This window comes from Elephas maximus, chromosome 18 (genome assembly GCF_024166365.1).
Source record: "Elephas maximus indicus isolate mEleMax1 chromosome 18, mEleMax1 primary haplotype, whole genome shotgun sequence".
Classification (NCBI taxonomy): Eukaryota; Metazoa; Chordata; class Mammalia; order Proboscidea; family Elephantidae; genus Elephas; species Elephas maximus.
Genome location: NC_064836.1, coordinates 46,670,946 through 46,697,648, shown reverse-complemented (window position 1 = coordinate 46,697,648; position 26,703 = coordinate 46,670,946). Strand labels below are relative to the sequence as shown.

The following is a 26,703-nucleotide window of genomic DNA, read 5'->3' as shown; positions in this document are numbered from 1 at the left end:
CTCCAGTATCTACCACACTAAAGCTGAACCTATGCACACCCTACAGCTCAGGAGTTCCACCCCTACATACGGTCATCGGAAATAAGTGTTCATTTCTACAAAGAACATTCACAGCAGCATCATTTGTAGTCCCAAACTGGAAAGATAATAAATCTCCGTTTGTAGTAGAATGGATAAATAAATGGTAGTGGTACAAATGGTTAACATGCTCCGCTGCTAACCAAAAGGTCTGAGGTTCAAGTCCACCCAGGGGTACCTTAGAAGAAGGCTTCAGGATTTCCTTCTAAAAAGTCAGCCATTGAACATCCTGTGGAACAGAGCTCTACTGTGACACACATCGGATCGCCAGGAGTGGAAACCAACTCAATGGCAACTGTTTTTTCTGGTTAAATCATACAATGGAATATATATAGATGGATTGGGGGGAGGGCAGATTCATACAACATGAATGGCACTCACAGACGTAATTCTGATAAAAAATATTAGACAAAAAAGAATTCATACTATATGATTCCATTTTTATAAAGTTCAAAACAAGGCAAAACTAGTCTACGGTAAAAGACGGCAAAATTTACCTTCTGGCGAATGAGCCTTCTGGGATGGAGTATGAGTTACACGGCGTGCACTTACATAAGAAATCATTGAGCTAGCACTTAACAGCTCCTGCTTGACCCTACAAAAGTTATACTTTAGCAAAAAGATTTTTAAAAAATGAGTTAACTTTTTTAAAGGCTATACCAACGAACCGCTTGCCAACCTCGACATCACGTATGTTAGAGTGTAACTTTGCCCCCAAGGTTCTCGATGGCTGTTTCTTCTGAAGTAGGTTACCAGGCCTTTCTTCCGCAGAGCTTCTGGGTGGACTGACCACCACCCTTTCAGTTCGCAGTAAGTGCATTAACAGTTTACACCACCCAGAAACTCCACAGGGCTATACACACTATAATTTATTTTCAGAAGAATTACTTAAAACCAATTCCTATTATCGATTTACAAGAGAATTTATCTACTTAATCCTTCAACTAAACAATTTCTTTGCAGTTTCTTTTTAATAAAAAAATTTTTAATTCAGTTTTAGTATATACTCGGAATTTTGTGATTACACGATCAACTTTCATAAGTAGACAATTCAAAATAGTTTTAAAAAGTAATATTCTTTACAACTAAGCTTGAATGTTTATTTCTTCAAATATTTAACTGCAATAGTAATTATCTGCAATTAGAAAACATAACATTAAATTCCACAAAATTCGGAAAATCTGATCATATAATTTATTTAACTAATGAAGTATAGTAAAAATTTCGTATTTGGAGGTTCATTTACAATTTCTTTTACAGTCCTAATGTGCATATTTAAATTTTTCATTTGCCTTCCTCTTCTCATAACTGACAGGAGCAGAGGAAGAAACGCTGCTTTGCCAATAGTGAATGGCTGTAAACATCAAGAGAGGAGGTTCTATTTCAAAAGTGCAATATAAAGCGCTATGGAACATAAATGACAACATTCATCCAATCCTACAGATTCATACTCCTCAACAAGTGATTACTGAAGATAATTTTAAAAAGTAACCTTTGCACTATTTCACATGAACACTTATCACAAACATCCAGTTAATAAAGTAAATGTGTATTCAAAGAAGTTGCCCTGTTCACTATAACCCTAAAAAAAAAAAAACCTCATTATTTGTTAAAACATATTTATGTGCCCATCCTTCATGTTTCTATTCCAAGTCAGACACCCGGCAAAAGTTTTTAAAAAAGAAAACACAAGACGTAGGAAAGGTATAAAATTGGATACCGAGAAGGAAATCTGGTATATGACTGAAGGGGACTTTAGACAAATCGGATGGCCTATCTCCACATAGGGCTTGGGGGTTCAGAAGACAAAAGCACATAATAGGTAAGATTCTTGACCAATGATGATCTTAACGTGTTTGCTTCCCAGTAATACATCACATGTCCTCAGATTTTGGGTCTACAAGCAAATGAATTAGTTTTCAACATTAACCTAATCACACTTGATAACACAGAGAGGGAAGTTAGCAGATGGACATTCAGACGCAGTACCAGGCGGCCTAGTTGTCTATGTCTGCGGACGCTCATGAAAGACTGATGGAAACACCAACCACAGCTCATTCCTACGCTAGAAGGTAGAGCTGGCGGAGGCATGAAGGACTTTAAGCTGCCTGAATGATTAATATGTACTTTGCACTGCCTTACCTATACAGGACTTTTTTATATCTTTTTTTTTTAATCAAAACATTCTTTACAATAGTTCTGTAATGAAAAGGTAAAATGTAAATACCTAAAACGTTTAAAATAAGCAAAAGTGGTTAGAGCTAAACCAAATAATTTTTTTCTCTCTTACATAAAATTCAGAATTTACCAACACTAAAACTGATTCCTCTCCTCTGTGACAAGTGTCAAACAACGAGCTTATCAGTATCTGAAAGAAAAATTCAACAACAAAATCTGACATAGTATTCTTACTTTTCCTGTAACTGGAAAGGCTTGGCTATGTTTAAAAAAAAAAATGGAGCAATGAGACAAAAATACAATACCTTCTGGATGTTTTTCTCCAAAATGTTAAAATAATGGATCCTAAGAACAGAGTTCTGAAATAGCTCACAATCCAAATACTTCCTGAAAATTAAGAGAAATAAGTGTTACTTCAAGTACATCTGACCTGAAAGAATTTCAATAGTATGATTTACAACAGAATTTTAACTAAAATAAACAATCTCTTAAAAACAAACAAAAAAAGATATTGCCAGGTAAGACATCTCAATTATACAAGATTTCCTTAAACATAGTTTCTGAGCACATCTGATGAAACAACCTGCACTACAAAATTATTTACCAAAATACACTACCTATTCACCCTGTAAAGCTGATCACTTATTCTCAAGGCTGTGCAAAGTTAATGTCATAATAAAAAAAAAAATTTAGATCAAGGATTTTAGGAGAAGAAGTATTAAAATTATACGATAGCCATCAGAGTTTCAAATACCTCATTCTTCTAGACAAGCAGAAATAGAAAATCTTAAACTCAGAACCACCCTAGATTTAGAAAGACACTGACATACGGGAAAGTTTATGCCTTCAGTAATAAAAAAGTGGGCGAGAGAATTTTTGCCCAGCAGGAGATACAGCCTACAGTGTAACACCTTCTTTTGGGGAGGCAGGGGCTGAGGGAGCTACATGTTAACAGGCCAATGGACAGTGAAGGTAGCTGGCAACAAGGAGCATATGATTCAAACGCCCCGATTCCACTATCGCAGTATTTATTTGTACCAGCCACTGCACTTATATCTATCTGGTTTACACTTCTAGAATTCTCAAACCCTGTCCCATATCCCACAGTCAGTTCTCACAGCTTACAGCATTGCCCAAAAAATAAATCCAAACCTGGAACTCTAACTTCCCAAAAATAATGTAGGTTTTTTTTTTTTTTTTTTCACTATCACTGCGTTACCAGGGCCCTTCAGTTTCCTTAAAGCCATATGCAGGTACTTCATCTTTTTGAGCAATTCCTCCTTAATGTTCCTGTGAAGCAGGCTCTTTGACCACTCTGCATCTAGGTCACTTTCTCAGTCTCTGGTTTGTTATTATCCCTGTGACTGTGCGCCCCTCCTTCATCTTTGAATCCCCCAATGCCTAGCATCATGCACGGTGTATAACTCATGCTCAGGAAATGTCTGCTACATGAATCAGTGGATCTTAGGACTTTCACAAATTTATACACCATGCTGAAGTAAAAAAAAATAACACTATAGATGGAAAACCCAGTGCTGTCGAGTCAATTCTGACTCATATCATAGGGACCCTATAGGCCAGAGTAGAAAGAAGGTAGTTATTAGGAGCCAGCTATGAATACTTCCTTACTTCTCTCTCTCTCTCCCTCCCCACCTTTCTCTCTTTTGCTTCCCTCCTCTCTTACCTATGTCAGCACTATCCCAACCTCCACACACAATCAGCCTGGCTGGGTGGCAGGTCTCCCTTCTGGCCAGGTAAGTTGGGGCTCACGTACTGCTGTCCGAGGTCCTGCACCAACATGGTAACTGAACATCGATAAAATCCCTTAAGCACTTAAAAGGAGCCTGGGGGCGCAGTGGTTAAGTGCTGCTAACCAAAAGGTTAGTGGTTTGAGCCCCTCAGCTGCTCCATGGGAGAAAGATGTGGCAGTCTGCTTCTGTAAAGATTTACAGCCTTGGAAATCCTATGGGGCAGTGCTATTCTGTCCTATAGGGTCACTATGAGTTGGAATCAACTCCATGGCAATGGGTTTTTAGTGGTTTTTTTTTTTTTTTTTTTTTTTGGTTTAAGCACATGAACGAGTAGCTACCCTATATCAGCAGCAGGGATTGTCACCTACTTATGTAAGTCAGAGGTACCTAGAATTATAGCTAAGGCAGAACGTTCCCAAGATTCTAGAAGAAGACAGAAGGCATCTCCTTAAAACAGAGATTAAAACTATTAGAGAGGGGGGAAAAAAAAAAAAAACTTGAAGCAGACCTCCTTGTGATTAAAAATATACACACACACACACAATTTTCTATTAGAAGAGTACTTTTTCAGCAACTAAATAAAAAATTACCAAATAATCTTATGTAATACACGTTAACCTTACTTTGACCTTCCTCATAAAGCAAGCAAGCCTCTCCATCCAATAAGGTTCCATCTGAACTATGTACAATGATAAAGCAATACCTTAATTGCATTCATTTACATGACTCTGAAACTATTCCGGGCTGAAGTCATTGACTGCAAGGTCACAGAATACAAAAAAGTAGAATATAGACATTCTAAGGAGGGATGGCCCACTCAGACAATGTGACTATACCCTCTCCCTGCCTCATGAGGAGAATCCAAATGCTGAATGCAACCAACAGGTGCAGAAATCTCAACGTGAAACACAGCATGACCACACACACAAACACACACACACAGATTTTAAATGTATATAGTATAGTAAGAGTATACCTTTGAATAAGTTCATCGCATATTATGGTTTTCCTACTAAAATTAATCTCCATGAACAGAGGCAAAAACAAAATTATTTTATGTCCAAACAAGCATTTAAAAATCGAAACACGAAACAGGGTTATTATTTTTTTTTTTACCCTAACTCATAAAATTTTCTAACAACTAAGATTCATGTTATGAAAGCCATAGTTTTAGAACCAAAAATTGCAAATGCCAAATGCTAGGTATATTAAGAGTTTCTGCTTTCGTTTTTTATAACCTAAACAAGTGTACGTTCAACTAATTTACTTAGAGGAAGAAGAGATTTTACAGGTCTCAAAGTCAATAACATCACGTTAGTAAAAGAATTTAGAGTCCAGAAACTGACTACCATGGAGTGTAGAGGACAAAGTGTATTCTTCAGAACCTCAAAACACACAAAAACAAGTTAATCCTATAGAAGATTTCACTGTATTAAGATGCAATTCTAACACAAATTAGATAATGTGGGCACTTGAATCTACTAGAGAAAAGGGAAGAGAATCAAAAGGACAGCATCTAAGGTACTTTTAAAAGGTTTACAATATTAGTGCAAACGCAGAGCACAAGGTATTTGTTTGAGGTTTATTATAACATCACTGTGAGATTCATTTAAGATGTTTTTGTCTATTAAATTAGATAAATCTCCCACATTTAATTTACTACCCAAGCACTTTCACACTACTCAAGCCAGTATTTTGCAATTTAAGAATGAGTTAGCGTAAGAAAAACAATGAATATTATAAAATTTATGCTTCTTCATCTTCTCTCTCTAAAGAGGAGGGCAAGACTTTATGTAAATCTGTATTAGATCCAAATCATTTCAATTGATGCTACCCCACAAAGAACACAAGGATGGATCATATTTATTTAAGTACTGCATTACAAAATAAACTCCAATATCATAATGTCACTTTGTCCTTTCCAAAGAACACTAAAATAACTCCATCTCTATAAATTAAGCCAATTCACTCCATAATAGCTTATCAGTAAAATAAATGCATTAAAAAAAATTTACTCGAGTATCAATTACTCTTACGATCCACATACAACTTTCAATGATTATCTTCTTTAGATATTTTCATTTTCTTTCTATAAGAAGCAATTCAGGGTCTAATAGGATATATACAATTTGGGTAACTACATGACAAGGATGAGGCCATGTGGTGTCTATCAGAATCTCCTAATATTTTTTCCAATGTTCTTGGTTATATTTTGACTTGAACTCAAATCTGAGGTTGAAGATAATCTTGTGACAAAACTTATAACTTTTTGTTATTTCTCAAACACTTCCCTCTGTTCACCCAAAAGACTGAATACTTTATGTTCCTGACATTCACTGATTATGATCACGGTATCTGCAGTTCTAGTTCATCCACATAAAGTTAGGACTTCCCTTCCCTTGAATATCAGAAGATGAAGCCAATTTTGATAACCACAATCTAGCCTTTGTGTATCTTTCACTGGGCTACAACCTTGAACTGCAAATGAATCGCATTAACAGTATCACTCTTAGAGCTTTCAAAGCTGAAGAAAGAAATAAGTCCTAGTCTAGGTCCAGACACACTTCATTTTAACAGCATGCATCAATATCAGGTGAGTACTGTAAAACCTAGCCACGAGGTGTGTGTCAGGGGGCGTTACGTCTGGACGCCTCTCTCCATTTCCTGCCTTTGCCCCTTCCCCTTCTACAGCAGGTCAATGAACAAAATATTACGATAGATGATTGATAGATAGACAGATAGATGGATACAAACTATTCAGTTGCTTGAAAAAAAAAGTGCCTAAATAAACCTACCAATCTTGTATGTAAAATCAAATCCCATTCCAAACTAACGTAAGTGCCCCAAGAGCACTCAAGAAAGAACACCGTGACTCGAACTGTAAGGAACAGGCCAAAATACACGCCATACAATCAAGTGCCTCCAGAATAGGTCATATCTCCACTGGAAACACCTGCTACAGAATATGTTAATTCACAATTCCATCTAGGAAAGGCTCTCCCTCCTCCCTCACCTGCTCCCCCACCCACCTCACATTCAACTCCATAAACAGCAGTTATCCCCCATTATAAAACAGTTGACGGTTAAAACAATGAGCCAACCAAGAAAGCACAATATTCTGTAACTGACATTTACTGCATTGGCCTTGGACTTCTAATCTTTACCAGACTGGCACACAAATCAATCCATCAGCTCATAAAGGTGTGCTTTTTTAACCTCTAAAACAGATGGGATTGGCCAGAAGTGTCTGGCATGTCAAGCTGCTAATCACTGCTGCCCTTTGCACAAAATAACCCACTTAAGTTGAGGCATGGTTGCACTGTAACCGACATTAGTCTGTGGGAAACCCATTTAACTGTCACACACTCCTGCCACTCCTGCTCTCCCTTAATTAAGCCTAATGCCTTATGCTTTGACCTTTTGTTCTAGCCTATTAACCCTATCTAGTACAAGTTCAATTATGTTCCACTAAAAACTTTGCTGTAAAATATTAAATGCCAAGCTCAAAAAATCATAAGGGACATCCTCCCAGCCCTCAGTTCTATGCACCCTGTTACTCAATGCATTGGAAAGTAAAACCTCGCTTTTGAAGTGACACTGATTCTTACAGAGCTGAGAGGAGGCAAACCATCGTTCTAGTCCAGCTGCCTCATTTTACAAAGAAAACTGACCAGGAAACATTAGATGACTCGCCCACTTCATAGCTTTCCATGGCGGAGCCACGCTAAAACCTATCTAATCCCTAGGTCTAATTCTTTATTCTCCATGTGTCTCTGATTAATAGTTAATCACTCAGCAGCATGTTAAGGATACTAACATTTTCACCACAATTACCTTCTACCATCCTCTAGAATCTGCTACATAAATAGGTGTAAAGCAAAATAAATGACCATGTCCATGTAATTAGAAGCAGTTTCTCTCCCCCCCCCACCCCCGCACACACACCATAACTTCCAATCCTCTCACTGCTTTTTCTTTTCCTTTTAAAAGCAACCATGGTCACTGAGAATTACTAAACCCTACAACACTCATAATGCAATACGTATGAATGAACACAAATTTCTTCTTCTCTGATGTTTGATAAGTATTCAACAGAGCAAATCACTTAAGCTACGAAAAGGAACTACAATTTGCTACGTATCCCCATTGGGAAAACTAAGTCAAGTATCTTATAAAATGTCCTTTTTTACACCTACAGATATATGGATTGCTGTTCACGTTTACCAGAATTCAACAAAAAACTTTAAAATTCACTGTCAAAGAATACAAAATATAATCCAAACTAGTATGTTATGATCACACAAGTATTTTAATTTTAGCATATATTAATGTATGCTACTGAACCTCCCCTTTTACTTCTTACAACTAAAAAAAAAAAAAAAATTACCATGCTCACTGTGACACAGTAAATAATCTAAAGATCAATAGCATAAAACAAAATGTTTCTAATTTCTTCTGACTTCTGACTGGTGTGAGGAAATGCATGTTAACTTCAGATTTTCAAAAGATTTAAAGTCAGATTTTAATTTTAGAAGAATCACAATTTATCTTTTCTGTTGACTGCCCAAAGGCCAATTTTTACCTATTCTCAGTAGTAATTAATATTGTTACCTTTTGCCATTAGCAACCCTGAATCTTAAAGGTTTAAGGTAACATGCCAATAATAATTTTTCAAAAGCAAGCTCATTTAGAGTTGTGCTAAAATGATGAAATAATTCCATGCCAGAATTAACTACTTCTAAAGAAAACATGGTACAGGAGTTTCAAACGCAAAGTGTGTCCATGTGACTGGAATGACATCTTCAAAGGGAAGCATATTTTGGTACTACCAGGAGGAATAGAAACAAACATGTGTCAAATGTAAAACGCACAGATAAATGACTAGTCAGTCAGAGCTAAAGCCAACACTCAGAGCACGGACAACTACCAGCCAATTACCGACTCAGAGTCTCATTTGCCCATTTTACTGCAAAGGATAACATTAACTGAAATAAGACATCATGCCTTAGTTACAAGTGTCAGTTCATGAAAACAGAAATTAAGTTTGGGTCTCTGCTGAGGAATCCAACAGCGGAAAATTCACACTACCCTATGGCAATTCACATGCTTTGACACTAATGAACAATGAAAGGAAAAGGCAGTGCAGGTACCCACAATAAGTGCAGATGAAAGTTCAAATTAGAATATACCACGTAAATAGTAACTGTGCCAATTCTTCTACGCTTTTACTTCGGACATTAGTTCATTAGCTTGTATATGTTCTTTTGGTATGACTTACAAGCAGTGGATACATAAAAAACTTTTTTTTCTGACATTTACTTCCAACCACTCATAAAGTTATAAAGTTAAGATACGTGAAAATATTTTTCCTTACAAAACAAGAAACTAGGTTACAGATATTTTAAGGGTATTTGTTTAAGATTAATGCTGTAAATATATTTCACGAATGCTTTACATACTTCTTTAGCATTTGAAAGTACTGGTCTAGAAATTTCTGAGCTCCCTTTCAAAATAATTTCTTTCCTGCCTCCCACCAGCAATTATTAATCTAGTTGGACACGATGGTGTTCTAACCATCAAAAAACTCACCAGGACAGTGGGTTTGGTTTGGGTTTAGTGAAGAACAAATCCTAATTTTTAAAATACAACAAAAACAAAAACTTAACAAATTAAGTTTCCAATCAAGTCTATCTTGATACCCTTTAACTTTTCGAGATAACTGAAGGCCCAAATTAATTCTCAACATGAGATTCTGGAATGCCTCCACCATAACAAGCAGTCAAATTAAATGCAGTGTGCGGGTGAATTCTCCTGACTTCTGAAAGTGAAGCTAAGGAAGCTATCTAGAAGGCTTGAGAAAAAAGAAATATTGTTTCGTTTCCTTAAAAAAAATAATAAAATGCAGTTCCCAAAGATTTTGCTAAACTTGTTTTCTATTATAATTTTTGTATTTTTGAGAAACTTAGCATTACAAAACAAATTATTTCAAGTGTCAATTAACTATAATGTCACCAGCAATTTTACTTTTATCCTCATAATTAATATGCCTGTAAAGAAGATGATAAATTTTAAGAAATATTATTCCATTAAGAATTCTTAATTAAGAAAAAAAGAATTCCTTATTTAAAAAGACTAAAGAAAAAATGCAGAACCGCAGCTCTTATGCATAAAAACCAAAACCAAATCCAGTGCCGTCTAGTCTATTTGGACTCCTAGCGACCCTACAGGACAGAGCAGAACTCCCCCATAGAGTTTCCAAGGAGCACCTGGCGGATTCGAACTGCTGACCCTTTGGTTAGCAGCTGTAGCACTTAACCACTACGCCACCAGGGTTTCCATTATGCATAAGATATACATAATAATTAGCCATTATGTATAAGGACAAGGAGCCCAGGTGGTACAGTGGTTCAGGCAGTTTGAACTCACCAGCTGTTCTGCGAGAGAAAGATGTGGCAGTCTGCTTCCACAAACTTACAATCTTGGAAGTTGTATGGGGCAGTTCTACTCTGTCCTACAGGGTTGCTATGAGTCGAAATCGACTGAACAGCAGTGGGTTTGTTTTTTTTTAGTATGTTTATGTATATAAAGGCTCCATCCCTGACCTAAAACAGCCAGCTTTCCCAATAGTTGGGATTGGCAGAGTTCACTTCAACAAGTGTTTAGATGGCCCGGCATTTACAGCTCAGACAATACACTGATGAATAAGTTCCTGTTCACTGAGCTACTAGTGACTGCTGCAATAAGGGGGGTACAGAGGACTGTGAGGGATAAATCTGACCTTGGGATAGATTTGAGGACTATAATGAACATCTGGCCTCTCTTGCCCATTACAGCCCATGAGTGACAACACCCCTTCCCAATTTGCTTCCCCAAGATCTGGAGCATGGTCAGGCTGTGGCCCCGCCTAAGGGACCACACTTAGGTTTCTTTTCTTGCTCTTTCTGTAGAGAGATGGACTTAGGTGCACTTGTGTCACGATGGTTATCATCACTGATCCAGCCAGTGCTCCCTCACCACTACCCTTCCACAGAACAACAGAGGAATGGGGTCCATAACCTTTGCGTTATGTTCCGAATTAGACCAATAGACCCAAGACCCTTCGCTGATGGTTTTAAACTTCACTCTTCAGTAATGTACATGTGGCCTGTGAATGTGCTGGTCACAGGAGTCAGATACCTGGTCCTGGTTATCTATGAATGGGAAACTCTTCTATTAAACTGAACTCAAAATCTACATATAACACGTAGAAACAAAGCTGCTGCATTAAAAAGCACACGCCTGTATCCTTTAAATTCCACCTTTTAAATTCTCAGTCTAGAAATTGCATTGCAAATACTAAAATATCAAATGAACCATAAGACTGCTTTGGAAGCCATATTTCAATAGCACGAGAAGAAAATAACAAGGGAGATTTAGGTGGCCTTTTCTCACTTCACTCCTCAAGACTCCATTACTTCTGATTATCATAGATCCTTCCTGGAGGTTAGCTTGGACTTCACTCCTGGACCCACCGACCAAGGTTATTAATTATTCCTTAACACCTGACACACGACCCACTCTTTCTGAAATTGCTTTAGCAAAAGCAAACAAAAGGATGAAATAAATCAAGATTTGATTTCTCATTCTGGGTCTAGCCAACAGCAGCTGTATCACTGTAGAAATCTACTTAAAACCTTGGAGGCTCAATTTCCTACTCTGTAAAGTGAAGACAATAAATGTTTCGGAAATTTTAAATTAACAATGACAAAAACTGATGGAAGTTAATTGTTTACCCCATTATATCACATGATTCCCTTGAGGACTGAAAAAAAAAAAAAGGAGGGTGCAGAGAAGCAAAGGAAAAGAAAACAAGGAGGACCAAGAGTAAGGTAAGTGAATATAAGCACTAACTGGTAGCATTTTATCACTACTTGACTTGTCGTTGTTATCGGCTGTTGATTTGGCCTTTTTTCCTAGTCTGTCTTAGTCTGAAAGCTCCCCTGATACCAGTTCAGCATCATAACAACAAAGCTTCCACATGTAAAGCAAGGACTCTACTGTTGAACCACCAATGCCCCACTGGATTTGTAGTCCACACTAACTAGCTACCAGCTCTTATATTAAGCAAGGTGCCTCTTCTATAAACCAACCTGCTTAAAAATGGGGAGTAGGAAAAGTACCTCTAAGACAAGTGTGCTTACATCCAGAGAGCATTCAGAGTTTTTATCAAATTGTTTTCCAACCTGGAAATCCAAGGATTCTGGGAAATGATTTCTATTTGTGAAACCTCCATGTAAAAGAAATTCTGTGTAATAAAACTGAAGGAAAATGCAACTTTACTGCAGGTCAATCAAGCATTACCAGACTAGATAAGAGTTGGCTTTTAGTAATAACCTAGAACTGCTTCAGTTTTTCCCTCCATAACACCAAATATCCTGATATTGAGAAAGAACCAGATGGTGAGTAAAAAATTTCCACCTTTAATCCATATGCTTGTTGTCATGTAGATCGTATACTTCAATTAAATTTTAAAAGATGGCATGAATGGGTTAGGAAAATAATACAAATATGTATCTGAACTCCAGAATGATTTTCTTTTCTGATTGTTCATTTTGACAGTTCCTCTCTTTCCTTTCTTGGCCACAATAGATTGTACTTATTACGATCTACTCTTTTCTCTTAATATAAGATAGTAGTAAAACATTTCCTTTGCCGCTTTTATATGAATCGTTTGTTTTTCTAACACTTACCTTAACAATTCAAAAATCAAAGCACAACAGAAAATACTACATACATGAGCCTTATTGCTCATTCTTTGTATCTCCAACATAGTTTCAATTTGATAGTACCTTTTAAGTCCAGAGGAATCACTCAGCTTAATTCTTCTGGGCTCCAAATTCCATAAATTTTAAATGAGGCAAGTAAAAAGAGCAGAGAGGTTTATACCTCATTTCTCATCACCTCGACAATAAAAGCACATGCCTGATGTGTATTTAAAACTATACATGTGCCACAAACCTCAACTCAAAAATCTTCCTGACCGTGGTCTACTCCCAAAATGAAGACAGCTACCCTTCATCTCTCTACTTCCACTTCCTTCCAATAAACTCCCAAATGCACTGTCAATCGTCCTCTTTGTTTTACAGAGACTAGTTTATTAGCTTACCACAGTCTTTAAAATAAAGTTATTGTGGGTGAAGATAAGGTAATTTAAAAAAAATCAGATTAAGAACTGTACTATTCAAGAGTTTTAACTTTTCCAATGGGAAGAGCCATGGGCTGGCATTTGCTACAACTGCTCTTTGAACTGGCCAAACATAATTAGCTTTGGGAACACCTGGATTAAGACCATGACAAGCAATTTTAATGAATTGTATCAAGAAACGCTGTTGCTCTCTCTGCCTGAAAGAACACTGCCAGTAATTCTGCGCCCACTTCACACCCTGGCCTGTTGGAGGGACAGGAGGCTGCTAAGAGCAGGGCACAGGACATCAACTAGCACCAACTGCTGCAGAATTATCATTTGGAAACAATATGCCACTCCAGTAAGATGAGTCTTTGAGAGCTCAGGCTGGGAGGAGTCTACCTGCTGCAGCAGTTGTGTGTCTATCAGGTTCAGAGCAGGGTTTTTTGACAATTTCCTGAATATCAGATGGACGCGGGTTTTCTCTTCAAAAGATGGCATATTCTCATTCAAAAGCACGTTATTATCAATGAAATTAGCTGTGTGACCTCAGGCAGGTTACTCTGGAATCTCTCAGAGTGGGTTTCTTTATGTGTGAAACAACCCGGATAAGACTTAGGAGAAAATGATACCTACTTCACAAAGGAATTGTAAAAAATTACAAGAGAAAATTACTTAAAGCAGCCAGTACAATGCCTGGCACAAAATAGTTGTCCCAAAAATGTCGGTTCTCTTTCCTTCCCCTTCTCCCAATAAGAAAGGAAAAGGCAAGTGACTAAATAATACCTTTTTACCTTCCCAATTTTGACCCAACCGTCTCTACGCCTAAACCTCAGGCTTGAAATCTTTACTGTCAACAACAGCATATACTGATGTATAACAAGAATGACAACAAGCCCAAAGTCCGTTACCAATGCACAGACTTAGAATTTTAGAATTTAAAAATCAAATCTAATCCCCTTGTCCCACAGATTCTACAGACTTTGTCCAGAGAGATAAAAGGACTTTCCCGGTATCTCATGTTGATTTCGCAGCAGAAACTAAGCAAGAAAAAATGTGTGGAACAACAAAACAGAAATATGTTTTTTAAATTATGTTTTTCAAAAAATCAAACCTGAGCCTGTTTGTATAACTCATTGTTCAAATATCCCCTCTATGGGGAAAATTGCAACTGTGATTAATTCATTTTGAGGCTATTTCTCAGATCCAACTTGGGATGTTTCACATGCTTTCAAGTACTCTTACTCAATGTCCTCCACCTTCTTTCGTCCTGTCTTCCTTCCCTTATTTCTCATCCAGTTTGTAAATCTACTGCTCTAGAGTAGATGACTATAAATGCATAAATTCAGGAATCTAAACAAAACCGTAAAAAGGATGCTGTTCACAAACCAGTTACAATCCTTTAAACAATCCATATCTCTTCATAGATTCCTCAAGACAGAAATCCCTTTTTTATTTTTAATTTCTAATTCTCACACTTTTATTCTGTCCAGTTACATGCCAAGCTCTTACCCACATTATATCATTAAATTGCAACAATTATAATACTATTCTCATTTTAAGATTGCTTATAAACTTAATATCTTGTCTTACCACTGCATGTTAAATTATCACCTGGCTTTTTAACACAGTAACATATTTAATGTCTTCACACATTGTACACAATATAAACTAAAAAAAAAAAAAACCTCATTGTGTTCAAATCCATTCCAACTCACAGCGACCCTATAGGACAGGGTAGAACCGCCCCATAGAGTTTCCAAGGGGCGCCTGGTGGATTTGAACTGCCAACCTTTTGACTAGCAGCCATAGCCCTTAACCACTGCACCACCAGGGGTTCCATACACAGTACAGGTGCACTCAATTATTAAAAGCATATAACTACAAGAAGCTAGGGTAGCTCCTCTATGGGACAAGCTTTTCTCTTAACTGTCTGAAGCTAATCCTGTGCATCTGACTTTTACCTAGTGTCCTGATAGAACTAGTAGAGGATATGAAAACAAAACAATCCAAGCAGACTACTATCAACACAAGCTCTAAATTCTTTAGTTCCTGAGTTGTCCTCAATCCATTAGCAAATTATAGGTTTCAAAACAAGCAATAGCCCTGACTATCATTTAACAGGTGACTGAGAAATGACTTTCTTAATTAGAAGTCCAAGGGTGAGAGACTCCTTTCCACCAAAGCTCTGAATAAACACCGACATCAGGTCAATCAAAGTTGTCCTGGTCCCAGTGGTATCTTAAGCTGATGACTCAAATTCCCAGCAGGCTTCTAGTTTAATATTTCTTGAAACTCTAGGCTTAGTCACACAGTGACCTGAAATTTAGGGCAAAAAAGGGTCGATTCCTCCCATTCTTAAAGGTATTGTAATCAAATAACAAAGTTAAAGAAGCAAGATGGGTTTTAATTTCTACCTTTTATTCCCTGAGGTGTCTAAGTTAAAAATTTTCTGGGGAGAGTGAACCATGAGAGCTTTGAATTTCAAACACAACTATGAACCCTTCAGAGAAGGAATTCCATTTCCAAATTTCTTAACAAACCCTTTTTTTTTTTTACCTTAGCCCTATTTATTCAAAATACAGGAAGAAAGGGGAGGAGGAGAAAAGGAGAGGGGAAGGATGGATGGATGGACGATGGATGGATAGATGGATGCATGATGGATGGATGGATGATGGATGCCACAATCAGCTTTTGAGCCAAAGCTTCAATACATTCTGGAGTTCTTCTTGAATTTAATGCAATAAAAAAAGAAATCGATCAATCACATTTTTTAACAGGCAATCTATGATTTATCCATCATATATTCATGATGTATCCATAAAATTATCTTCGAGAATAATCTATCTTAAACCTCCCCCACTATATTTACATAGTAGTCATAAGATTTTTTTATTTTTTTTGGTATTAAAAAAAAAATCTTAACACTGTTAAGTAAATACAGTAGGTGGCTCCTTTTTCATAACTCAAATAGTGACTTTTTTTCTCCATTTTTGAGCTGTCGGTCTTCCAAATTCCTCAAATTCACTTCTCATTATATTGGTTTTAGGCTAAATATTATGCCCAGCATGGTTCAAGGTATTAATCTTAACAAAGTACCAATACAACAGTAAAATGTATCACATTTATTTTTCCCCATTCCTGTTTTCTATGTTTTATGAATCAAAAAAAAAAATCCTGTGTTTCAGGTATATTTATAACCTGAAATACCACAAATTCTGTAATGTCTTATTTGTGGTATTTGCAAGACAGTGTAGAGATCAATTTGAATTTCAAGGTTCAAGATACAGATTATGCACCAGGACAATAACAAACCAGTATAACTTCCTATTCATCTCACTACCTACACATCTGTTACGAAACATGAAAACCACCCTTCATATCTGTAGTAAAACTAAAGGAAAGTTCTGTTCTGTTGTAACTGAGCTCTAATCTTTAAAAGCCTAAGTACTCAGAATCCATTAAATTGAACATTAAATCTCAAAGAAGAAAAAAATGACAGACAGGCATCCATATTTTATACTTAGTTTGCAAAGAAGCCCTGATAAGACTTCAGAGATCTCCTCGGCCCCAATTTTTCCCCTACCCTTGAATCATAAGATGACATGCTTGAAGAAAGCATTTTTTGCTGTATTTATTTACATCATGTTATCTGTACCAGATAACTGCAGCCTTCAGTATGGATTACACTTCACCATAAAGAAAACAAAAATCCTCACAACTGGACCAATAAGCAACATCATGATAAATGGAGAAAAGATTGAAGTTGTCAAGGATTTCATTTTACTTGGCTCTACAATCAATGAAGTCAAGAAATCAAACGATGTATTGCACTGGGCAAATCTGCTGCCAAAGACCTCTTTTAAAGTGTTAAAAAGCAAACGTCACACTGAACTAAAGTAAACCTGACCCAAGCCATGCTATTTTCAATCGCCTCATATGCATGCAAAAGCTAGACAATGAATAAGGAAGACCAAAGAAGAATTGATGTATTTGAACTATGGTGTTGGTGGAGAATACTGAATAATACCACAGAAGAATGAATAAGTCTGTCTTAGAAGAAGTACAGCCAGAGTGCTGCTCCTTAGAAGCCAGGATAGTAAGGCTTTGTCACATGTACTTTGGAAATGTTATCTGGAGGGACCAGCCCCTGGAGAAGGACATCATGGTTGGTCAAGTAGAGGATCAGCAAAAAAAAGGAAGACCCTCAGTGAGACCGACCGACAGACTGACACAGTGGCTGCCACAATGGGCTCAAACATAGCAACAATTGTGAGGATGGCACAGGACTGGGCAGAGTTTTTCTCTGTTGTGCATGGAGTCCCTATGAGTTGGAACTGACTGGACCCGTCTGGGGGAAAATGAGCAAACTTAGTGCCCAAAATGGTGTTCTATTTCTTTGATTGTTCTGTTATCTAAAGACTGCAGAATGAGTTTTCCCATCCCCCCCCCAACAGGCCCCTCAACAACAATGTCTTTATCAGAATTCCTAGGAAAGAGTTCTCCAGTTTACCACCCAAACCTCAGCACTCAAAACACTGTTTTCCATGTTGAAAAAGACCCTTGAAAATCTTAACCCTTTTGTGCCCGGTAGTACATATAGCGACCACGAACTTTTTCATCCTCTGGGGTTTACTGAGAAGCTGGTATACCGCTAATACTACATGCTGCCACAAGGCAGAAACCTTTATGACTGTGTGAAACCAAAGAAATGGGCGTGTGCCACATATTATTGTTTTTACCAGGTAGTATATGAGGCATCTGAATTTTTGGTAGGAAAAATAGAAATTTTGAAATTTTTTATTTGTACCAATTGACCCTGTTGGAGGCTTTGGGGTATAATTAGTGGCATTTCATATATACCACTAAACATCTAGAGTAGGCTTGTGGGAGGAGGCAAGAAAAAAAAAAAAAATCCGTACTACGTACCAAAAATTTAGACACACTCAATGATTCAGCATGCTTCCATTAATAAAAACACATGATAGCAACAAAAAACTCAAAGCAGAAAATAACTGGGTCACCAAAGGGTCAAGATAATAGATTAAAGAAAAGACTATCTACTACCACCACATTTTCTTACAGATTGTAACTCCTAGTTCCATTCTAGTTCCCGGTTTTGATCCTCTACTCTAGACAATTTTAAGAGAGTAAAAAACAAAGTGGGCACATGCACAAATGGGGAACTTGTCATCCCCCCCAAACAACCACTATTTATGTAATATTACTGCCTTCATAAAAGGAATCCATTGCCATCAGCAATTCATGTCCCTGCTTCAGCATCAGATGCAAACAGGATACGGAAACAAGATCTCGCTCCTCCATTTACTTTTTGTTCATTCCAACCTCTGGACATAATCCTCAGCTCTATTCCATTGGTCTGCTTCATCATCTGACACTCCTGGTTTTTACCTTTGCTGGCCACCCTGGTGGTGTATTTCTTTGATTGTTCTGTTATCTAAAGACTGCAAATCAGTTTGCTTGTTTTCTCCCCAGACAGACCCCTCAAAAACTGCCACTTCAGAGAATGTCTCTTGAACAACTTAATTCACAAATTCAAACACCTACATCGTGAAAGTTTCTCCCTCATACTCTGACAGAAATGTTCTTTTAATTTTTCAGGAGTCCTCAAAAGTTGCTTTTAATAAAAGTATTTCTCTAGTTGCAAGACAAGGTACACAGGGTCTTTGTCACTTTTTCCCCAGTCTTCACCCATGTAAGAGTAAATCACTAGTAAAAAAAAAAAAAAAAGAGAAGCACACCCTGATTGTGAATCAGCCACACGAAGGGACATGCAGAAAAAAAGTACAACAGTCGAGCAACTTCACGTGACCACAACCAAGAAGGAAAGCAACAAAGAAAGGCAACTTTCAAGGAAGAAAACATCCAAAGATGCAGAAGCTAGTAAAAAAAGGAAACGAGAGAAAGAAAAAGAGAGAAAAACCAGGATTATTGTTCTACATCACCTATACTTTAAAATCTAACTGTATCTGGCAAGCTAAAGTTTGAAAAGTAAAACATAACTTACCACCATTTCACATGAACAATTTCCTCCTAACAAAAATTAAGTTTGTAATTTAATGTGAGCAATGTTATCTTTAAACTTGATTAAAAAAACTATTGTTTTAGTAAAACAACAATGAAAATGAGTCTTTAACTTTTACAATCTTAAGGTTTTAAAATTAAAAATCCTATTCCTTTAACTTCTTCTATATCTTAAGACTGATTTAAAATCACTTACATGCCATCATCTTCCAGTGCTCATTTGCACTGTACAATTCAATAATAACCTCCCTCCCTCATCTTTCCAGAGAGCCAAGGATGGAGTATCTCGTCTCCCTACTTGTTCCATTAGATTGACATATTTTGCCTCATCTGTCACCTTCCATAAAACTCTGCTTTCCGATATGAGTTAATTCATTTTTAGTTGTCCTCAATGTTCTAAAATAGTGATGTCTGACAGAATTAATACAGTGATCTAGTTCTTTCTGTCCAACTGGTATTTAATTAAAGATCTTGGAGGCCATCTTTCTCTCAGGCTACACCATTTTAAAGCAGGAACAGTACTTCCTCCATGGACAACATGATAAGCCACATGGCAACAGACAACTCCCTAAGGTCTCCCACTTAAGAGATTGCTTTAAAAACGCCCATGTATAAATGACCAGCAAGACAGACTACCACGTTATTTCACCCTGATTTAACTTTTCACATCTCTGAACCACAACTCTACTGTAGTCTACATTCTCTCTTACCTTTCTGAGTTTCCAGAATTTCTGGAGTTGTAACGCTCCCTTCTACTTTTATTTATTTTATCATTTGTTTTTGTTTCACCTGGACCTCAAAAAGTCCTGTTGGCATTTAATTTGTAAGGTTTCCTGAATCTCTCCGAACAATCTAGAAAGTCCTTTTAAGCAACCAGAGCTACCTTGGAGCACCAGATGAAAATACTCTGTTTTAAATTCTTCTGAATTAATATCTTTTGGAGAATAGTCCATTCAACTTGGTATGACATAATTTTCCATTCTAAAGGTGGCGCCGAGCATTTAAACTGGCACTCGCTTTTATTACATAAATAACTCTATTCTGTTGGATGGCCTTTTGAAAGCCAGAACTTCTTCATCATTTCTTTGGCTATATCTGAACCACAAGAGACATGTCAATTTAAGCAAACTTCAAGAGCAATAAACTAACAAACAGACTCTAGGTGGTGGTATAGGTTATTTTTTATCATCATGTTTTGCTCTCAAAATTGCAAGAGTCAGAAGAGCCTTTAGCCTCTTCTACAGACACTTTGTATTGCAAACTTAAGTATTTTAGGGTGTTGAAATTAGTAAATCCAAGTTCCACAGAGTGTGGAGAAGCATGCCAGAAGTGGTTCTAAGTCAAATTTTCCCATAGGCATTAAACTCAGCTTCCAATTACCTCAAATACACTATTGGGAACTCATCTCAGTAAAATCAACAACAAGCAGTCCTCTCATTTTTTTAATACATATTTTACTCACACTCCTGAGACCCTTTTTTTTTTTTTTTGGAAAGAGGTCTTTCCCCAGCAGAGTGTACAACACAGATCTAGTAATCCTGCAGCCTGCAGGTTAGCAGCTGCTCCATAGATCAACCCTCCTTCTTTTGTCTCTAAGAGCTAAGAAGAGGCAGAGAAAAGTTACTGTTAGTGCTAAAGCCACTGCTCCGTGAACCAGTGAAACCCCTACCTATGTCACCAAACCACTGTTACCAAACCGCCAGACAAAAGCAGAGTAACTTGCTTGGAAGTTGAAAAACATTTCAATACACTCCAGGGAGCAACCCACACTTAGGTGCCTGACAGATGAAAAGCGCCCACTTGTTTTTAAAAGTCCACTTATTTTGCTCTCTTCAACAAAGGTGGCAAACTGATGATTAAACATTGAATAATCTCATCTGGAAGATGCCGCCCACTTGCTAAACCTATGATTCACTAATAAGCGGCTTCAACGCAACTCATAACTTTAAAGAATGAATTACCAGAGCCCCTGACTTCACAAATTCCCTAAGAAATGAAAAGAGTACTCATCGTATATAACCGACAACCATTTTTACTTTAGACACCTATACACGGTCGTGCTTCCTGTAAAGAAAATATTTCCCCACAACCTCACATTTAATCGCTTGCATTACAGGCGATAGGCTCCAACTGAGTTCTACCAACTGAGTTACAAGTCAATTTTTCTCCCAAAATAAAATGTCCCGTTAAAAAAACATTTTAAAACAAAAGTGCTTCTCATTCTCCTATTTTCCTCTATTTACGAACCAATTAAATTACTAACGTGGTAAAAACTAGAAACTCCTGTAATGCTTCAGCGATCAACATGTGTCAGACTTCCAGCCTGTTCTCTAAGACACAGTTGATTCCTTTGTTCCTACTGACTGGAGATGAACTCCTGATTAAAATTTTAAAAACTACTTTGGAACGGATAGGCGGGTATGTAAAACGATTTGCATGGAAAGCCTTCATAAATCAACGATATTCAAAAATAATAGGGAGGACACATACCTAAGGAGAGAAAAGGAGGCTCCTCAAAGCTCCGAGGACCTTTCCGGGCTCACCCTAAATGAAAGCCAGTTTCCTGGCTCCGAGGTAAAATGATGGCTGAGGCCTCGGGTCCCAGGGGCCTCGCCCTCGGGAGCGGTACCGGCGGGGCGGGCCTGGGGGCCCACAGAGCTGTCCCCTGTCCTATTCACTTTTCGTGGCTCGGAATCGGGCGAGCACAGCCCAAGGAGGCACCGGGGCGAGAAGCGGGGAGCAGCGCCCGGCGCCGCCCAGGACGCCGCGGGGCAGCAGGACCGAGCGCGGCGCGGCGAGAAGCGCCCGGGACTCCGGGCCGAGGGGGACAGCCGAACCGATCGCGACACCAGCCCGGCCACCCGCCCCCCGGGCCCGTCCCGCCGCCAGGGACCCTCAACCGCCCCCTGCCCTGGCCCTGAGCCGGCACGGGCGGGCTAGCGAACCCAGCTACAACTCCACAACTTGCCAGCCTCGCCCCCCGGGCCCCCGGGTTCCCGGGGCGATTCGAACCCGGGAGGGGCGGAGAAGCAGAGGCGGGATTTCCCCGGAAACGATTCCTCCCCGCCGCCGAGCCCACACCGCTGCCTGCGTTCGCTCCGCCACCAGCACCGAGGCCCCCGACGCCCCCGCGGCCCTGCCCGCCAACGCCGCGGGCCGCGCTCCGGGGCCGTTTCCGGCGACGCGAGCGGCCGCTCCTCGCAGCCCCCCGGCCGCGGCCGCCACTCACCCGAAGCCGCTGCGGCTCGGAGCCTGCGGCTCCGTCAGGCTCAGTCCGCGAGGGCGCCCTGCCGCCTCGTCCTCCGTCTGCGCCCCGGCGAGCTCTTCCCCGCGAGCACAGCGGCCCACGCGAGGCCACGGCGGGCACGCGCGGGCGGGCGGGCGCGAGGGCGCGGGGCCGGGTTGTCCCTCCGCCTCGACCGCCGCCTCCGCCGCCGCCGCCGCCGCCGCCTCCCGAGTTCGGGGCTCTGCTGCAATGTCTGCGAGGCTGACTTTGAGCGCCTCGCTCGCCGCCCGCCCGCCCGCCCGCCCGCCCGCAGCCGCGCTCCTCCCTCTGCCGCCGAGTCCTCCGCGGCCCAGTCCCTCCCCTCGCCGCTCCACGCCATTCAGCTCTTCAGCCAAGTTTCTTAACCCTTTTTTCCCCCGTCTCTCCGGGGCGCTCGGGTCCAGGAGGCTGCAGGAGCTGGGGAGACCCCTCTATTTTGTTGTTTTCCTCCTCGCCCGCCACCCAGAGGGCCGGGCCGGGGCTGCAGGACCGGGGGGAGCGGGAGGACCGCGTCGGCAAGGAGAAGTGGGTGCTCGGCGCGTCCCAGCCGTCCCCCTCGGCTCCTGGATCTGTCCAGCCGCCCCCGACCGCCTCAGGCACCTGGACAGCTCCTCCCCGGGGCCTGGGGGCATAGTTCCTGTTACGTTAGGACAAAGGGCTCGCGTTCGGGGCGCAGCCTGGGCGACCGGGCACCCTAAATGCTTCCAGGGTCCCTGCCTGGCTGTTGGCGCCGTATGAGTCTCCCTCCTCCCATTTCACCCCACTACACGCGTTCCCGCGGCACCTTTCACCCACCCTCCAACTTCCACATCCTTTTAATCTGTGCGTCCTGCTTTAATCTTGAGGGGCGAGGGCACTAACACTAGGTTACTTGGGCCCCTTGGCCAGCTCGCAGTAGGCACCCAACGATAAATGTGGAGTGCCTCCGAGAGGAAAACTGGGAAGGAGACCTGAGGAGCGCCCCTTTCAGCTCCCTGGACGGACGTAGGACCCAGGAACAGGGTTTATCTTCAGTTGCTTTGTCACTGCGAAGTCTCCAGCGGAGTCTGTCAGCGAATCCACATCATCCCCGGAAAGCCTTTGACCCGACAAGACAAGGCGAAAAGAACAGGGCTGCCACTTCAGCAGCTCTCTTCGGTTCTGTCTCCGAATAAGAAATAACAATTACATCACGAGGCCGGGGCGGCAGCTCTGTGTACCTCGGTTTCCTGCAGCCTAATCTCGCTGAACACGCCTCTCAGTGTGTGTGTGTGTGTGTGTGTGTGTGTGTGTGTGTGTGTGTGTGTGTGTGTGTGTGTGTGTGTGTGTGTGTGTGTGTGTGTGTGTGTGTGTGTGTGTGTGTGTGTGTGTGTGTGTGTGTGTGTGTGTGTGTGTGTGTGTGTGTGTGTGTGTGTGTGTGTGGTGGGGGGGAGGGTTATAGATTGGTGAAGCGAGAAAGTGTAGGGAGGAGAGAGTCATACGAAACCATAATTTCCCCCTTCTCTTTACGTTTGCTGTTCGCACATCTTATCTTCAAAGCTCCCCAAACCTCTAACTAGAACTATTAACACTCCCTCAACACATCACCTATGTCAGGTTTCTCTTTGGCTCTAGCTTTAGTAACTCCCCCTGAAACAATTATCAAGGGAAATGGATGCCACTGCTGAAATTGTGTTTGCTTGGCACAAAAACGCTGAAGTACAGCTTAGCCTCACCCTAAACACCGAAATGGCACACTCGTGTTAAAACACTTCTTACACAAATGAGTCAGGCACTCCACTCGTGTAGATTTTCATATCCTTACCAATTTGGTAGCATTTGAAAATAGAGTTGCTAGTGCACTTTAAAAAAAAAAAAAAAAAACTATCCAAGTTATAAAACCGTGTTCCATGTCTGTTATGTAATGGTTGTATTGTGCATTTAAAATTTCACTTAACCTTTAAAAATATGAATGAGAGTTTCGGAATGCCTACACAGTCTTGAAAGCGAAAGCCATTTTTGAAAATAATTCTTCATAAATCTAGCACCTAGCACAGCACCTGGCACATGGCAGGAATATTTTGCTTAATAGTGATGGTGCATTTTAAAACTGTTTTACATCAGCCTGGTGATTCAACTATGCAATCTGTTGCCTTCTTATACGGTTTAAACTTCATGTAATAGTTTATTTGCATATACCACGGTTCGAAATCTGCTCCAGGTGAATTCCTTAGTAAAGTCTGCTGTTCTGTAATACGTCATTTATCCAGGACTGATACAAAATAAACTGCCCCAGTGAGTGATGATCAGCATAATTAGAGTTTGTCCCTTTAAGGGGCCAAACTTTTTGGTAAAATATGCTTTAACTTTTATGGGAAAGATTTTCCAAAATGTATTATAAATGTTTCTGTTTTCTCAAGCACTTCATTGAACGTCATTTAACATTTTCTTGAAAATCCGAGGTCAATTTTATTAAAATGAATTATTGTAGTAGATTGTAGTGGATTCCACAAACGCATCGATTTCCTATTCTATATCAGGTATCTTCCCAGGTGCTAAGGATGCTCCCAGAGGCTAAAGAGCTATCAACCTGTTGCCATCTAGTTGATTCTGATTCCTAGCAACCCTATAGGACACAGTAGAACTGCCCCATAGGGTTTCAGAGGAGTGGCTGGTGGATTCGGACTGCAAACCTTTTAGTTAGCAGCCTTAGCTCTTAACTACTGCATAAAAAAAAAAAAATTCTATCCAGTCGATTCTGACTCATAGCGACCCTATAGGACAGAGTAGAACTGCCTCATAGAGTTCCCAAGGAACGCCTGGTGAATTCGAACTGCCAACCTTTTGGATAGCAGCCGTTGTAAATAACCACTACGCCACCAGGGTTTCCTAACCATTGCATTCAAGACATCAATGGCTGAATAAAGGACTTTGGAATGCTACCACTTAGATACTAACTCGGCCTTTTGTAGTTTCTCCCCCTTCACTAACTGACAATCTGTTGTCAGTTGTCTCTCTGTTGCCAGCATTCCTGCCTCTAACATTCCCCTCCTCTTCTGATTGGCAGCTTCTAGCCTGGGCAGACTGGGAATTCAGATAGCCTCGCTTGTCACAATCCTGTCTAAAGTAAAACTAAATAGGTTCCATGTCAGAGACTTACGTACTCACCAATGAGTAAGGCACATTTACCTTAGTGCGTAGACTCTAGGACAGATATTTGGACAGCTCGAATGTTGCTTTTGAAACATTCTTTTTGCTTCTCGTTGAGGCTGTTAGATAAACAACCTCTTAAAACCTGAGGTTACATAATTAACCCAACAAGCTAAGTCTTGGTCCTGCCCTTCAACACTACTTTTAAAAAGTCCACTGCCATATGTTAGATGACTGAACAAAGGGGGAGCAGAACTGCTAGTTCCTTGTAATGAATCTGCCTTCTCAACACCAACAGAAAGCCAATCATTGAAGTCTCAAACCCTATTTGACAGTGCACTCATGTTAAGTAAATTGCACACCTTTTGTGGAATTCATTTTTACTTAATCCTGCTTAATTGTGTTGGGATGATTTTGTTGTTCTTTTTTTTTTTTTAATCAATACCCAAATTCCAGGCTAAGAGTCATCACAGGGATCCTGGGGCTTGTATGTAATAGAAGCATGCCTATTTAGTAATTTGTATTTTGAAGCCAACTCTCATTTTAATAAATTGTGATGTGAAAAAAATTTTTTAACCATTTACACACTTGGGTTTTTTTGTTGTTTTGTTTTTTAAGCCCAGGGTTCCTGTGGGATCAGATACTTATAGTTCAGGCTCAATATGCTTACCTACCACAAAAAAATAATCTGGTGAGGTATGTCTCAGATGTGCCACCTGAACCTCTCCTGTGATAGCACTTTTCACACCATTTAGTGATGGGGTGTTTGCTTGTCTGTACTTAGCACTTAGCACGCAAACACTATAGGCAGGGAACCCATATCCCTAACACTCACATCTGGATATCTCCACCACCTAGCCCTGTGCTCTGCAAACAGAAGGCATTCAGTAAACACTGGGGCAGATACTGTCATAGCCTAGAGGACAGAATGTTTATTTCTATTTGGGTGTGGAGCAAGGGAGATCAGAGAAAATTTTACAGAGAAAGTCATGCTTCAACTGGCTATTAAATGGTGAGAAGAAATTGCCAGGTAGACAAAGTGGGAAAGGAGTTCTCAGGAGAAGATACAGACTGTTTTACAATAGAGAAGTAGGAAGAAAACAAAAACATGCTTT

At 39.9% G+C, this 26,703-nt stretch overlaps 1 protein-coding gene across 2 annotated transcripts in view; it reads right to left on the bottom strand.

Moving 5' to 3' along the window:
• Window positions 1-23,667, bottom strand: part of NRIP1 (nuclear receptor interacting protein 1) — a 95,381-nt gene extending 71,714 nt beyond the window's left edge. The window contains exons 1-3 of one of the 2 annotated variants that reach the window (XM_049857731.1): window positions 23,431-23,667; window positions 2,562-2,643; window positions 576-673 (exon numbers count right to left, since the gene is read on the bottom strand). The gene's annotated coding sequence lies outside the window, so the exon portion shown is untranslated. Of the gene's footprint in view, window positions 1-575; window positions 674-2,561; window positions 2,644-22,444; window positions 22,524-23,430 lie in introns of those variants that run through there. The other variant, XM_049857732.1, reaches the window with a different exon arrangement.
• Between the last annotated feature and the right edge of the window lie 3,036 nt (window positions 23,668-26,703).